Raw genomic sequence first — 15,015 nt, forward strand, 5'->3', positions numbered from 1 at the left:
AATATCCACCCTATTTTGCGTGGTGGTGGGGAGAACACACTCTCCGTACTCCAAGGAACCTCTCAGAAGCAAAAAGGTCACTTGCAGTTCTACTCTAAATCCTGAATATTAGGCAGGCAGCTCCTCTTTGGCACTTAGGTGCCCACTTAGAACTTTTTACCCAGGTTTTCTCCATGGAGTGATCCAGCTATGTTGATGCACCAATCTAATCCACTGATTTATGAAACGTTCTGTATCTGTTATATGTATTTTCATTGTTGATTTTTACACCATGATATTTTAAAAATATTGGTGGTATAGAAATTATTGCAAATAAATAATATAAAAACAGAGTCAAAACAATCCGTTGTGCACCTCGAAATGGAAACCCTATGGGTTTTCGACAACATCAAAAAGGATGTTTCTGAAGCTTAGGAAACATACATTTTTCAGTGTCGTTTCTTTCCATTTGTATCCTACCCACTCCCTCTTGCCAAAGGAAGCAACAGTTTCTTTAAAAGAGTATTCCCAACACATTATTTTTCCGTGTGCATAGTGCTTTTACAAAGAATGAAAGGACGGCTCTCCACCACAAGGGGCTTGCAATCTAGAAGAAGTGGAAGGCTGGAGAAGAGAGGGGGAGAATGTGCAATGATTGCCGTTACATCTATTTAGGCTTACAGGAATTACAGATATAAAAAAGTAGAAATTACATATTACTTAATGACATGAAAAGCCAGCCACAGAGTGGAAGCCTCACAACATTCCCAGTTAGAGTAGACCACTAGAGGAAAGAGGGCTTCTGACCTTGAAATCTTGGGCAGAATCAAAACACTACAGTGGTGCCCCGCAAGACGAATGCCTCGCAAGACGGAAAACTCGCTAGACGAAAGAGTTTTCCGTTTTGGAGGTGCTTCGCAAAACGAATCTCCTATGGGCTTGCTTCGCAAGACGAAAATGTCTTGCGAGTTCCTGCGGTTTTTTCCCCCTCCCCCCCTTTTTCTAAGCCGCTAAGCCGCTTATCAGCCGATCCGATAAGCCGATAAGCCGCTAAAAGCTGCTAATAGCGCTAATCCATCAATGGGCTTGCTTCGCAAGACGAAAAAACCGCTAGACGAAGAGAATCACAGAACGGATTCTTTTCGTCTTGCGAGGCACCACTGTATTTCAGTCACTTGAACCTATTCTTTGTATCTGCCATTGGCTAACTGATGGTGATAACCACACGTGGACAATGTGCAGGTAGCTTTGCGGGTTCCTCAAAGGATGCTCAACCACACACACGCACTCGTTGTCCTGTGCTGACAACTGCATTCCTGCGACCCACCAAACAGCAGATTGTCTGTCAGCTGGGAAGCAAGGGCAGGTGCACAATGCAGCCGTCAAGATTCTTTTCCATGCTTTGCCTCGCCCTTACCCTCTACCCACCTAGCTGGCAATGCGAAGAGCCCATGGATGTGCACATTCCTCAGCTGTTCCCACAAGTGCCCGTTACTGGGTAGGAGGGAGCAAGGGGGGACACGGGTGGCGCTGTGGTCTAAGCTACAGAGCCAAGGGCTTGCCAATCAGAAGGTCGGCGGTTCAAATCCCCGCAACGAGGTGAGCTCCTGTTGCTCAGTCCCTGCTCCTGCCAACCTAGCAGTTCGAAAGCACGTCAAATTGCAAGTAGATAAATAGGTACCACTCCGGCAGGAAGTTAAACGGCGTTTCCATGCGCTCCTCTGGTTTGTCAGAAGCGGCTTAGTCATGCTGGCCACATGACCCGGAAGCTGTACACTGGCTCCCTCGCCCAATAAAGCGAGATGAGCGCCGCAACCCCAGAGTCGGTCACGACTGGACCTAATGGTCAGGGGTCCCTTTACCTTTAGGGAGCAAGGAGGTGCTATGAGACCAGGAGGAGAGGTTTAAAACTCCCTATCACCTTGCACCAAACTGGGGGTGAGGGAGTGTGTACATGTGTGTACACGTGAGAACAGTGTTAGAAACTCAGGTATATAAGCTAGACACCAAATGGCTCCTTAAACCAGGGATACAGTCGCCAAAACAGAATGCCTAGTTGCCATTTTGGGGCCAGACGGTTCGAAAGTCGTATTTTTCATTACAACTTCTTGGTTCCTGAAATTCATTCTGATTGTGCAGACAAAATATAACGGACAGAATTCTTCAGGATGTGTTGCTCGTGTGTGAAAGCAGTCAAGATGCAAGGATCCTCAGGCACGTGCCTCCAGGTGGTGGAGACGTCAGGCGCCAAACTGGCACGCAGGCATCTTCACTTGGTCGCAAGTGCAAAATTTCGTCTGCCACCTGGCAAACTTTGAATGCTGCGTGAGAGTGAGTGGGCAGAAGGCTCTATGTGTCTGTGATTGAGACGTGAGTGTGCTTGTGGCTGTGTTTGTGTATAAGGAAGGGGGTCGGTGCTCTATTTGCATGCTGCCCTCCGGAGCCATAAAATGTTGGCATCCCTGGTGTAAATGAAAGATTTGAATGCATGTTTTCCTAGGCTGCATCAGCTTCCTAGAGGTGGAAATACTCAAGATTAAGGAAAGACAACTAACCCACCAATAAAATCCCAACGTTGAAGTAGTCAGAAAGCCAAGCAATTCAAGAATGACTCCAAGAACAAAACTTCCACGTGTCTCACCTCTGAGGTAGGTAACTTCTGAACCCATCCATCCTTCAAGTATAGGCTTATATCAGCCAGCCCCATGGATATTTGAGCTTCGTAAGACTCCCAAAGCTCACACCACTATGATCACCCCCCCAAAAAAAAGTATTGAGAATCATTATGGGCAGGTTTAGGGCTTGTAAGGCTTGTCAGGTGAATTTCTACATGCCCAACTCTAGTTGTTTTGCTGCCTGATCAGTTGTTTGATCAGGGATCCACATATTTTGATTGGCTTGGTGGTCAGCCATCATTGTAGTCACCAATGACCCCCCTGAAGTGGGTAGATTTAATGCATGGGTAGGCAAACTAAGGCCCGGGGGCCGGATCCAGCCCAATCACCTTCTAAATCCGGCCCATGGACAGTCCAGGAATCAGAGTGTTTTTACATAAGTAGAATGTGTCCTTTTATGTAAAATGCCTCTCTGGGTTATTTGTGGGGCATAGGAATTCATTTATTTCCCCCAAAAAATATAGTCCAGCCCCCCATAAGGTCTGAGGGACAGTGGACCGGCCCCCTGCTGAAAAAGTTTGCTGACCCCTGATCTGTATGTCTTGCACTCTAACTTCCATTAGTCCTAGACTGCATGGCCAATGTTCAGGGAAGACAGGACTGAGACCATAGAGAGGGAACCAAGTTGGAGAAGGATGGCGTAATCTCAGAGACTTCATGCTGTGCTTTGGAAGTAGATTCAGTGGCGTAGCATCAGGGGAGCTTTGATTTGCCAAGTGATGACAAAAATACCCATTTACTTAGAATTTGTTTAACCCTCCTCCACCAGCAACCCTCTCTCTTTATTCCAACTTTTTCTATATCTTCCTGAACTCCCACAACTGACAAATACTACCATATGGTTCACAAACCAGCAACCAATCACTTCCATGCCTTTAAAAGGGGTAAATACTCTGTGGATGATCCAACCTCTGTTTGAATCTGAAATCTATGTGATAGAACTGTGATACAGTTTACATTTGGACAAGGTTTTTCATTTTGTGTGTATATAAGCACACAGAGTATGCCACTAAACACTGTACTTGAATAAATTTCAATTTTCTGCTAGAAGAGCAAGAACCCTACACAGGGTTCCCCTACACAGAAATCAACCCAGCTTTGCCACTGAATGCACACTCAAGAGAAGTAATAGTGCCACTGTATTCTGCTCTGGTCAGACCTCACCTGGAGTACTGTGTCCAGTTCTGGGCACCACAGTTCAAGAAGGACACTGACAAACTGGAACGTGTCCAGAGGAGGGCAACCAAAATGGTCAAAGGCCTGGAAACAATGCCTTATGAGGAACGGCTAAGGGAGCTGGGCATGTTTAGCCTGGAGAAGAGGAGGTTAAGGGGTGATATGATAGCCATGTTCAAATATATAAAAGGATGTCACATAGAGGAGGGAGAAAGGTTGTTTTCTGCTGCTCCAGAGAAGCGGACACGGAGCAATGGATCCAAACTACAAGAAAGAAGATTCCACCTAAACATTAGGAAGAACTTCCTGACAGTAAGAGCTGTTCGACAGTGGAATTTGCTGCCAAGGAGTGTGGTGGAGTCTCCTACTTTGGAGGTCTTTAAGCAGAGGCTTGGCAACCATATGTCAGGAGTGCTCTGATGGTGTTTCCTGCTTGGCAGGGGGTTGGACTCGATGGCCCTTGTGGTCTCTTCCAACTCTAGGATTCTATGATTCTATGACTTGCCAGCAATCCAGTATGTTTTAAACACCTTTTTGCCCCCTTCCCATGTTGCACTTTTAGATTTCCTCCTGCCAGCTTCTCTGAATCCAACCCAATGTGAGAAGTAGCCCTTTCATTGAATAATTACTGTATGTTCATAACACTGTTTTTCTTTCATATCTAAAATTTTAAAAAAACGCAGGAATCCTTCCACAATAGTGGTTGAGGGTTATATAATATCAATTCCTTATATTGGGAGGCAACTAAGAAGCAGATACCTTCTTAATATGACCACATTTGCAGGATTTAAGTGCCGCCATACGCTGGTTTGCACACCAGTGAGGTAGCTCACAATTTCACTAAGCTATTGAAATAGTATCCTCACAAAACCACAAAGGACAAGCTACAGTAGAAAGGCCTAAATTTCAACTTTCTTCTTCACCTACAACAGCCAGGGACTTTGGTGTTAAGTTTTGATGACAGAATTTTTTAAAAAGGGATTAATATAGGGATGTCAACAATCAACGACACAGTTGTCGAAAACAATGTGTCAAGATGTCCAGCAAGATGCAATTTTTATTCAGTAAATCCAACACTGAACAAAGTTGTTACCAGTCAGACAGACTCAATGTCAAATTAGAGTGCAGGGCATAATCAGACAAATTACCTGTGCTTCTTCATTCTTGACAGATGCAAAACAGTTAAAATAAAAAAAAAAGTTAGCGCAGTCTGCAGCTTCTACGTTATGTGACAATTAGCACATAATTGCATTTACGTACATTTTTATTATGAATAAGACACTTGCAATGTACAAATGATCTGCACACTCTGGGCATAAACATGTAGAGTTAAAAGTGAATTCTAGGCATCAAAGTCATTATAATAAGATCCAACATGTTGCTGAAGTCTGGACATCAAATGTGCAGCCAAAGTGAAAAGTTAATTCTAGTCTCCCGAGTATTTTGCATAAAAGCATTCATCCACGGACCATTAGATAAAGTTACTGTAAATAAGTTTTGCCTGTCTTATTTATGAGTGAAAACTAAGTAATTCCTCCTGCGCATGCATATACAAAAAACATATACTTTCAAAAACTCAGCTCACTGAAGCATTCCGCCAGGCATCAAGAAAAAACATGAATAAAGCGAGAAACTTCAAATATTGCGCACACTGATGTACCCATTTCATGATTTTCTGACAGGTATCTCTTATGTTAAATAAAAGTCAAGCTAAAGGTGAATTTGAGAGGCTTTTTCTTTGCTGTAAACAAACAAAATGAAAAACTATTTGTAAAATACAAGATTACTCCATTTCTGCAGACTATATATCACCTTCTAAATAAAGAGACGGAAAGCATCAACGGCAATTGATGAATCAGAGTTTAACATTTATATATATATATATATATATATATATATATATATATATATATATATCCCCATCTCTCTCTCTTAGGAGAAGCTTTTATGCAGCATGAACTTCTAAAGGTAAACACACGGCAGCGTAAATAAAAAGCAAATCAATAATTTTTGTTAAATTTTAATAATCCTGCAAACCTACAAATAAAACCATCATCAGCCTGAGTTGAGATGACAGTTAGCTGCGTTTCTATGACAACCCGGTTGAACAGTACAAGTCTTGACTTGCAGCAAAGCTTAAGATATGAACAGAGTGACATTTACTCCATACAGGAAAACTCACAGCTTTCTTCTTAAAAAAAAAATAAAAAAATCAATTTCTCAACTAACATGGATTTTTACTAAGTATATGGCACTTTTAATTAAAGGCAAAGTCCTGTATACTATCCTAAAGGATTCTCAAGTCATTTGGAAAAATAATAATATCACTGTCGCTTGCACTGTTTTGACATTTCCGTCTGTTCCCCCCTCACATTTCTGTTGCAGGGAAAATACACTCAATTTTAAGACGTATGAAATAGTTGTGATCTATCCCTCAGCTATTGGTGTCGTATTTTACCAAGTCAAAAGATTAACATTTTATACACACATAATGCCAGGACCACAGACTTATTTTACTCCCTACAGCTTCCAACATAATCAAGAGATATTTTTCACTTTAAACAGCAGACATGTTCCACAATGTATAACAAAACGCTGCTCAAAATCACACACACACCCCTTTTTAAGTTGCCTTTTCTTTGGATCCAAGAAACTACCACCACAGTCCAATACAGAATTCAATCACAGCCAAGAAATATGAGCAATAAAATAAATGAGCTTACTGAAATTAACGTACTGCATATGTAGACGCGTGTTGGATTGTGGCCTATACATAAAGGGTGTTTCTGTGTGCAGGTGTGCAGTTCAGAACTTGAAAGAAAACTTTAAACCGCACTGACAGAAAATGTGAGGTTCAACCTATACTTGGGATTTTAAAGAAAACAAGCATAAAACTCAGCTATTGCATAACTAATTGCCAATTTGTCATAGTAATCAATTCAAAATCATTTTCCAGATGTTCACTATTTACCTTCTCACTTTGCATCCGAAAGCACAGGAACAGCCAGGTTATTACCCAGCAAGAACTTCAGTTTTCTGTGGACAGTTTCTGCTAAAAGCTCCACACATAACACTAATGCAATTAAGTAACGAGATCAGAAAACTGTTTAGGGCTGTATCGTTCATTAAGACCAAACTCCTTTGAGCAAATCAATGGCAGGCTTCTCTTTCTCTTCTTGTAATCAAACTACAGGTTGGTCTACCTTGGCCTTCCCCAACCCGGTGCCCTGCAAATGCTTGGGACTACAACTCCCATCAGCTCCACCCAGCATGGCTGTGATGGAGAGCACTGGGGGCTAGTACAAAAAATCTGGAAGACCTGTTCAAACGTGGAACGGTCTCCCTTGGGAAGTTGTGGACTGTCTTTCCTTGGAGGTTTTTAAGCAGAGGTTGGGCGGCCATCTGTCATGGATGCTTTGGCTGAGATTCCTGCATTGCAAGGGGGCTGGACTAGAGGACCCCTGGGGTCCCTTCCAACTCTAGGATTCTTTATACAACTTTAAAAGATCAACTGCCGTATTTTTCGCTCCATAAGACGCACCTGACCATAAGATGCACCTAATTTTTGGAGGAGGAAAACAAGAAAAAAAAAATCTGAAGGTAAGAGTGTATGTACGATTTTTGTGGTTCATGCTGTGGCCACAGACACGTGATCTGATGGTGAATTTGGGGTGACCCAAAGCAAAAATCCTGAGCTTTTACCTCTCCCCTCCCAGGCAGCCACCTTTATCTCTAGCGTCCCTTATCTCCCTCCCCGATCACTTGCCGATCAGCTGCTTCCTTTCAACACTCCCTTCCCTCTCCTTTGCCTTAGTGTCTTTTCCTTAGCTGGAGCAGTTTTTTGCTCCTCCTTTTCTTCTAATTTCTCTCCTCATTGCTTTAGCCTTCCTGTCTCCTCTCCTTGCAAGTTCGCTGTCTTTACCTCCCCCCCTCCCAGGCAGCCTCCTTTATTGCTAGCGCCCCTTATCTCGCTTCCAATTGCTTGCGATCAGTGACTTTGTTTCAACACCCCCTTCCCACTTTCTTTAAAAAAAAAAAAGCATTATCTGCTTTTCTTCCCAGGGCAATTCGGCTCCAGGGACCACACATTCGCTCCATAAGACGCACAGACATTTCCCATTACTTTTTAGGAAGAAAAAAGTGTGTCTTACGGAGCAAAAAATATGGTAGTTTTAATTAGCATTTCTAATATTAACAGATCCTTATCTCACTTACCCACACAACAACCCAGGAAGCCTAAATATGGTGAAGTATCGTGCCAATTTTACATATGATGACAACAGTCTCTTAAACCATGGTTAGAAGACTGCTCTAACAGTTATTAACCTATGTGTTGTCTATATTTCTGTGATTGGTTCTCACTACAACACAGGGGTTTGTTTTTAACTTGGGCTTGATGCACATAGTTAACATCAATGCTCACATATGCTCAACTGCTGTTAAGATGAAGGATGGCATTCGTGACCAGAAGAAGGAAGGCCTGGGTGAGAGAGTTCGTGATTCCAGAACCTGCCCCGTATCTTTCCATGCCAATTATACATCAGCCCGCAGAAGTGATTACTACTGAACCATTCTAACTTTGGTTCTTCAAAGGAAAAGCCAAAGTAGAGTTCTTCATGGTGGAAAGAAAACGGGCCTTAAAGGGGAACTGGGTGGAGAGGGGAGCAAGAGCACATTGCTCATGTCTGCCACCAAGAGATGTTCACGGTGCAGCAGAAAGCACACCAGAAATTCAGTCTTCCTTGGTCTCAATCATTTGCACCAATAGAACAGAGCCCACTCATCATAGCAAGGGCGGACTTTGGTAAAATGGCGCCCCGAGCGAGGACAAAATTGGATGTTGTTTAGTCATTTAGTCGTGCCCGACTCTTCATGACCCCCTGGACCAGAGCACGCCAGGCACTCCTGTCTTCCACTGCCTCCCACAGCTTGGTCAAACTCATGTTGGTAGCTTCGAGAACACTGTCCAACCATCTCATCCTCTGTCGCCCCCTTCTCCTTGTGCCCTCCATCTTTCCCAACATCAGGGTCTTTTCCAGGGAGTCTTCTCTTCTCATGAGGTGGCCAAAGTATTGGAGCCTCAGCTTCGTGATCTGTCCTTCCAGTGAGCACTCAGGGCTGATTTCCTTCAGGATGGAGAGGTTTGATCTTCTTGCAGTCCATGGGACTCTCAAGAGTCTCCTCCAGCACCATAATTCAAAAGCATCAATTCTTTGGCGATCAGCCTTCTTTATGGTCCAGCTCTCACTTCAATACATGCCTGCGCCTAAATCTGGCACTGACCACAGACCAAGGGTTGCAGGACAGCACCCATGGGCACACCTAACCCCAGAGGCCTTTCCTGGTGCCCAGGGAAGACTCTTCCTTCTGATGAAATTAATCTTGAAAGAAGTATTCCACCATAGAATGGGCTGCAGCCTGCAGGGTGTCCTTGATTTGCTGCCCAAAATAGTTTCTCTGGTTGCCAAAGGTGACCATGAGCCCCAAAAGGTTAACAACTCCTGCACTAGGCCTTGTTAAGTCCCCCCACTCCTACCCAGCTACACACACCAGGAATATTATTTGATATAGAATCTCTCTCTCTATTTTAACAGACTGGTCGCTTCTTTATTCTTGTTTAGTCTTAAAGCAGGAAATTTATAGAAACTTGACATTTATATAACGCTTTGGAACAGTCATGTTGCAGAACTGGAATTCTCCTCATTGCCCCTGACCCCCGGCCAGATGGCTGGGGCTGAAGGGAGCTTTAGAGTGCCCAATGAACTCCATTATAACCAACCTGGTGCCCTCTAGATATCGTCGGACTCCGACTCCCATCAGCCCCACACTCAGCATGGCCAAAGATCAAGGGTGATGGGAGTTGTGGTCCAGCAACATCCAGAGAGCATCACCTCGACAACCCCTGACTTTTCCTAGACATCCTCTTCATTTCCCCCCCAAATGCTTTTTATTGAGTTTTCTGTAACATATATAAACAAAATAAATACTCTAAAGTTCAACCATCATGTGTCTACTTATTTACACACGCTCTCTTGCGCACGGACTTCCCTCCCTCCCTCCATCCGGCTTTCGTATTAGATTTTCTCTTTCACAGATTCTTAGTTATATTCTATCCACATCACAAAATTTATTGTAATCCTGCTCCAGTCTTTAAACTTCTACAGTTGTTACTCAACAAATTTACTCCATTCCTTTTTGAACTTTGTTTCTTCTTGGTTACGGATCCTGTGGGTCAGTTTTGCTAATTCTACATATTCAACCATTCTTGTCTGCCACTCCATTTATATTATGATGGTATTTATGTTATGTTGGTATTTCCTGAGTTTTCCATTTTTGGGCTACTTTCTCTTGAAATGTTTAAGATATTTTTTTAAAAAAAGAAATAATAATTGTTAACTTTGCTGCATTAAATGTGCATTCTGTGGTTGACCTCCTTTGTAATGTTTTATTTCGAAATCTTTAAGATAATATTTTAGTTTCCTGTTAATCACGTTGCTTTGAATGGCAGGCCATGTAGAGACCACATAAAGCTACCCCAGCCAATGGAAGAAGTTATTTTCTATTTTGGCAGTGGTTTGATATTTAAATGCACCAGCCTTGCTCTCACCACCTCCCCTGGAATTACACCTTTCATTTCATTACTGGAGTTTGATTCCCACAAGCCTAATCACCGAAAGCTTATGATTCTTGAATTGGTCAAGATGGATTATGACATTTGGCTTTCTCTCAGCAATCTCCTTCTCCCTCTTTTTATTCCTTTTCCACAGAGGATTTATTTAAGCTTTTCGCCTTCTTGAGGAAAAGTACCACACAGTAGGGCAAAGAATTATGATGATATGGCTACTACCACTGAATATATATTAAAATAGTTGTATTGAGAGCACAGAATGCAATATACAGGTGAAAAGAAAGCAAACAACATTTTCTGCTCTTCCGAGTTGCCACTAAATTACAGTCATGCTATCAGCGTGAAATGCCAACTTCAGTTTCACTTTTAGAAGTCTGCCAGCAATGAAGATGAGTTGGGTTATGAAAAGCAAAGGCTCTGCTGAATTCTGCAATGTGTCACAAGATCCCGTACTGAACAATCCACCCACAACCCAGCGCTGTCCTGACTCGCCCCAGCGCCACCATAGGAAGTCTACGCTGGCAAATCCTAGGCAACAGCTTCTGAGACGGTTGCACAACAGCGAATAGATTAGATTTTAATTTAGATGCTGCTGTCCTGCAAACGATTATGCTCAAAGTGGTTTGCAACAGGCACCCAAAACAGCAGCAACAATTCTCTCAGTGCATGTGGTATGAGGCGTTTAAAGTTGACTGTGTTTGCTCACATTGGCGAAAGCTGTTAGTTAATCCCGTATGACCCAATTCAATTTCTATGCATTTCCTTCATGACAAGAGGTTATATGAAGTAACCTATAGGTCATCTGAGCCACTGTGATAGGGAAAAAGGGTTTCTTCAGCGTAGTAAGTTGCCTTACTACGCTGTGCCTTACTAAGCCAGTGTGGTGTAGTGGTTAAGAGCGGTAGTCACGTAATCTGGGGAACCGGGTTCGCGTCTCCGCTCCTCCACATGCAGCTGCTGGGTGACCTTGGGCCAGTCACACTTCTGTGAAGTCTCTCAGCCCCACTCACCTCACAGAGTGTTTGTTGTGGGGGAGGAAGGGAAAGGAGAATGTTAGCCGCTTCGAGACTCCTGAAGGGGAGTGAAAGGCGGGATATCAAATCCAAACTCTTCTTCTTCTTCTTATACAGAGTCAGAATAATGGTCCATCTGTCCCAGTATTGTCTGCACTGATGGCAGCAGCTCTCCAAGGTTTCAGGCAGGCAGCCTTTCCCAGCCCTATCTGAAGATGCTGAACCAAAGATCTTTTGCACACAAAGCATGCGCTCTACCACTGAGCTATGGCCCACTGCTTTCACAAGCTACAGGAAAAGTATATTGATACTTAAATACTACTTCAGAAAACCCATTAATGTGAGCTACCAATGCATGTAACTATGTGCAAAGAAGATTGTTCTGAAGTATAATTTCCCCCTATCATAACAAGATGTCAATGTCTTGCAGCTGCAAGAAGCTTCATGCGGCGTTTATATAGAGGCTTGACAATCTGCTCAACCCGTTTTCTGAAGGCTTGCAATGGCATGTCCAAAAGTCCAGTCACAATCTAAGCCAGCCAAGAGGTCCAAATAAGCCGGTTTACATAGCCAACAGTACTATGAAGTCAAGGATGACCTTGCCTATGGGGCAGAATAATATTGCATCTGACAGCAATGGCAGAAGGGAGAGCTCTTTGCTCCCCAGCAGTTCAGGAATAGGGGTACAAATGCTTGCATCCTGCTCTGAGAGGAGACATCTCCCATGCTTCAACACACTCCAAAAAGCTTCTTCCCTCTCCCCTGTCAGTTGGCCTCCTGGCTATGTGATATTCCTATGTCTCTAATAAGGAACGCATAGCCCAGCAGGATACACATATATATAGAGGCGTGTTTCAGCTGTCATGTTGCCACAAATGGAAATTTTTGCTGTAGGAGTAAGCAGCAAGCACACATATACACACGTGCACTTTCTTCTTCCACACCCAACTAAAGAAGGAACTTCTTGACTTGATAAATCCCATGGCTTCCAAACCGCTTGTAAACAACGGTTAAACCACAATTTCACAGTTCAGACATCACAGAAAACTGATGTAATAACCCGTCTTAAACCAGGGTCACAAGAGAAGAAGGAAGAGCCTCTGTGGGATTTAGCATAGTGTGATGAAAGCTTCTGAGAGGAACTGGGGACTTCTAGAAGATGGCCGGTTTTTTGAGAATTAGCATCATTCTCTCTGATCTATTACTGCTTTAACAAACTATGTGTTAAATATCTGATTGGCTAATTAACACAATGCTTTTGGCCCATCAAAAGCAAAATGAATTTCACATCCCTCTTATCAATCTGCTTTTTAAGATGTCCCTCATTACCCTTGCAAAAAATGATCACTTACCTGCGACTGTGCACTGTACCAACTAAACAGGGAATGAGTATTTGCCGAAAGTGCTTTCTCCACTCTTACCTCACCTGGACAACAGGACAGAGACTATAAAATCCACAGCCTGGTATACACAATAGGAGAGGCACAGCAACTCCTCCTTTTCTCAAGATAAAGTCAGCCAACTCCTCTCAAAACTCAGTAATTGTCACCCTTCAAAAGGACCACTTGGTTTCTCACCAAGCTCCACAAACCTTCAAGGTACCATATTCTTCCCTCAAACCTGAGCCATTGTTCAGAAAGGTTCCTTGATGTCAGAACATGCAAGCTCTGTACAAGAGACACTGCCAACTTCATAAAGATCCATGAAAGAGCACTCCGACAAAGTTCTGTCTCTTTAAAACGTTCTCCAACCTGAACAAAATCCCACTGCTCTTTATTACATCACATTTTGTTGCTTTCTGTTCACTGATGTCCCTTGTGAGCGGCCTCTTTTCAAGGCGTTTTGTCTCTGGCCACTCCTCATTTGGCAAGTATCTGACCCACAGACTGACACCTGGGTGCAAAGAGCTGTAGTGCATGAATACGCAGCACTGCTCAGAATCTTTTTTCCTTCTCCAGAAATAGTAGGCCGTGTTATGTTCATGCACAACTAAAATGTAAGGACAAAGCAGGAAAGAAAACTTCCAGCACTGCTCTGTCCACATCAATGAATTAATATTGTGAGGACATTACAATTCTGTTGATATAGTAATATTTCAAATTGAATTTCATTCATGTCATATGCACTGCAGCATTTTTATACTTTAGATATTCTACGACACTCAAATAAGAGAATTGGAACTTCTAGTTAATATTAATAGCTCATTAAATTAGCCATCTAATTTCACCCAAGAAAAGGAGATACTAGAAAATCCAGAGAGTCATCCACTTGGTTTACAAGTCAATCCTAATATGACGTATACGATTATCTTTGTTACACATCACCAGAAATTTGTTTTTTAAAATTGATGCAGCAAAAGATTCCATTTAAACGCCAATATATTATTTAAAACTCATCCTATAGGCTCAAAATGATGAATTATTTCTATAGCCTCATTAATTTTTTTGCCCCTTTTAAACAATTTTTAAATCCTGATATCTCGTTAAGGCTCATCAGAGAAATTTCCCGTTGCAGGGCAGGGATAATTTGTGCGCTAATAACAGTACAGTGATTGTGAAATCTTCTGTGCTGAGATGCTTGTCAAGAACCAAGTGATTAGCTACCAAGCCAAGCTTAAGGTGTTAGTTTGGGCTTTAAAACCTCGAACAGCTCAGGACCAGGTTATTTGACGGGTTGTCTCCTCTCATATACATCGCCCTCTGGTCCACACCACAACCTGCAGAAGTTCCTCTGGTGGAGCGCTGAGAAGGGCCTTCTCTGCTGTGGCACCTCCCATGTGGAATGCTCTCACCAATGAGATCAGGCAGGCACCAATTGGGGATGCTTCCAGCAGCTATCAAAGATGCATCAGTTTGCACAGCCGTTTCCTGAGCCTTAGTTCTGGTTCCCTGACCCTCCGGTTACCGTGATGATGCTTTAATGCTGATTAAAACAAGTTCAATACCTTGAAACTCAAATACAGTTGTCACAATACACAAAGCGCAACATGCCGAATGATAAGAATTGTGAAAATTTTACTGGTTATTTCCTGTCGTAAAGGTCTAGCCCAGTATGTGCAACATATACAGTTTATATGTATGGTGTATAACCTATGGGGCTAAGTCCAATTTCTTCTTTTCTTATCTTTTCCTACTGCTTATTCTTGTAAGTTCTTGAAAGTTCCTGTATAACACAATCCTTAGGTAAAAACAGAAAAGTCCCCAAGGTAATGCTGATTAAAGCTATGCTGTTGATGATTTATTATCGGAATATTTAATTGAACTCACCTAAACACGGTTGTGTTGGTGTGCAGTAATAACAAGAAGGGATTTGTTTATTTTTGTAGTTTGTTGCACAATTAATTCCATGCATGCCCAATGGGACATCTGGCTTACATTTATTCAGTAGGAAATTTCCGTGCCACATAGAAAGCCACTTTTGAAACAGAGATTTTCAAAAGTTATTGATATGGAAGAGGGATGTGGTTTAACGTGAAACGTCAAAAGTTCATTGAGTAAGTCCAAGCTCTTGACCATGCCTAAAGCAGCTCTTTGGCTTTCTAGCA

The 15,015-nt window shown here is 42.6% G+C and overlaps 1 protein-coding gene across 2 annotated transcripts in view; it reads right to left on the minus strand.

Annotated features, from left to right (window-relative positions):
• VPS41 (VPS41 subunit of HOPS complex) overlaps positions 1-15,015 on the minus strand; it is a 118,970-nt gene that overhangs the window by 92,330 nt on the left and 11,625 nt on the right. The window lies entirely within an intron of this gene.

The sequence above is a fragment of the Podarcis liolepis genome (genome assembly GCF_965112155.1).
Source record: "Podarcis liolepis genome assembly, chromosome: 12".
NCBI classification, from domain to species: Eukaryota; Metazoa; Chordata; class Lepidosauria; order Squamata; family Lacertidae; genus Podarcis; species Podarcis liolepis.